This window comes from Eptatretus burgeri, chromosome 9 (assembly GCF_056783735.1).
Source record: "Eptatretus burgeri isolate ZD-2024b chromosome 9, Ebu_testis_v1, whole genome shotgun sequence".
Taxonomy (NCBI): domain Eukaryota; kingdom Metazoa; phylum Chordata; class Myxini; order Myxiniformes; family Myxinidae; genus Eptatretus; species Eptatretus burgeri.
The window spans coordinates 97078858-97081242 of record NC_140969.1 but is presented as its reverse complement, the minus strand read 5'-3'; positions in this window follow the sequence as shown (position 1 = coordinate 97081242).

Sequence of the window (2385 nt, the reverse complement as noted above, 5' to 3'; positions counted from 1 at the left end):
TCAACTTGGGTGTCCGAGAGCTATTGAGCATTCCCACTAAAAATTCAAAGTACACTAGCTCCAAGACGGTTGAACCGAATCAAATGAATCTTTACATGCTTATCGACCGTAATCAGTATTACAACTTTGCTCATTTGCATAATGACCTATCACGAGTAGGTCAGGGGTCAAAGGTCAATAAGTGCATTTTTCGGGAGAAATTACCATTCAGGGCACCCTTGCTCCTACACGGATTAACCGATATGAATGAAAGCTCATAGGTACATAGGAATGAATGAGTACTACAACTTTGCTACAGGACATATTGACCTATCTCAGCTAGGTCAGGGGTCAAAGGTCAATGAGTGCATTTTTCGGGCAAAATGACCATTCAAAGCCCCCTTGCTCATACACGGGTTAACCGATTCAATTGCAATTTCGTAAGTACTTGGTAATGGATTAACACAGATCAGGGGTCAAAGGTCATCAGATACTCTGCGACCCATGGCTGCCTACCGGCTTGTGTGTGTGTGTGTATGTATATATATACATATATATATATATATATATATATATATATATATATATATATATATATATATATATATATATACATATATATATTGTTACAGTGGTGCAAAATCACAGAACACCATTCAGGTTCCCCAGAGATCAGTTATTTCGATAAGTACGTGTTTTAGGTTAGATTCCCCCACCGATGTGTAAAGGGAATTATTTGTTTGCCGGGCTGTGCATCTTTGAGTTAGCCGTGATTCTTTCTCTGTCTTTAATTTCGAAACATCATATCAAAATTCCTCACCATCGACGAGCAACACTTCCCGCCGCCACCACTGCTCAAAGCCACCATTGTGCGCCGCGGCACGAACCTAATTTGCATAACCGGATCACAGAGCGACTTCCCCGAAACCCACAGGTGACGTCAAACTTGGGGTTTCCCGTGAGGCTTACCAGGGGTGAAAGGTCGGAGGCGAACAGTGGGCGGAGCCTGGCCTCGGGTTGAAAGATCAAGGGACGGCTAGCTCCTGGCCGATATAAGGGTGGAACTCGAGCAGATTTGAGAGAGTCGGTCGGTGTCGTCTCACAAGAGTGTCAGAGAAGTGGTTTGTGGTTGTTCGTCATTGTTCACGGGTCGTTCACCGGTGGAGATCAGAAGTCGGGAGTCGGGGCTGGTGGGAGCGGCAGCATCGGAGCTTGGAGTCGTCAGAGCTAGCGGCAGCAGCGGAGCGTGGGGGTCCGGGAAGACAGCCCTGATACGGTCGGGCAACGCCGAGGAGTGAACGAGGTCGAGAGGAGCATCAACTCTGAAAGAGCAAGAGACCCGTTCGCTCCTCCGAAGCGTCGCCAGCCACGCTCGCCAGAAAGGGGCCGCGACGAAGCCAGGCCACCGAGGCCGACCAAGCAGCCGTACAAGCTGCTCGTCAAGCCGCCCAAGCGACTGGCGCGTTCGCGACACACCAGACCGAACGGAGACACCAAGGGTCGCCGATCCGAAGACCATCGAGTCGCCACCAGGGGCGTCAGGTAACCTGCCCGGCCTCTTGGAGTCCCTCGGTCAACCAGGCCTCCGAGTTTGAAATAAAGGCTCGCAAGCCCTATTCTCTTCCTTGGGTTTTTTGGATGAAAGTCTGTGGCACCTTCTCTTCTTAAGTAGAACTGTTCAAGTGCATGATTGTGTACATGATTGAATAGAACTCAGCTGTCGGCTTTTGCTCGTGTCTTGTCCCCTACCCCCATTCATTGACTGCATGCCTACTGGAAATAAATGCCCCATTGTTTGAATGTTAACCTGCTCGTTTGTGTCATTTTCCCTGCATTGACTGCCACGGCACGTATCGGGAATTAACTGGCTTTTAAAGCCGATAAAAGTAAATCTGGTCCGCCGGGACTTGGTGATATCAAACCACTCGGCTTCACATACGGAACGAGCACGCTTAAGCGGCTCGTTTTCGTACAAGTCCCATCGAGGTATAAACTCTCGGTATTTCTGTCCGCGCGAATATTTAGGTAAATCGACAATTCGGCGAATGACCCTGTAGCGCGTGGACAGAGTATTGACTGGTTTATGATGCGTTAAGGCATCCGTGGCTGGATTTCGGAGTTGGTCCGGAAAGTCACGACTGGATTGTCGCCTTCGGTGGGCGCGCGACCGCGATTGGGCTGAAGCGGCCGTCTGCACGCCGAACGCGGTGGAAACCCACAACAATATATATATATATATATATATATATATATATATATATATATATATATATATATATATATATATATATATATGCCGTGGTGCCCCCAGAATCTGAACGCCCCATTGTTTGAACAAATTGGAATCCGAACAATTTTTTCAAGAAAATTTTGCCCTAAAAACGAACACATTTTCGAAAACTGAAC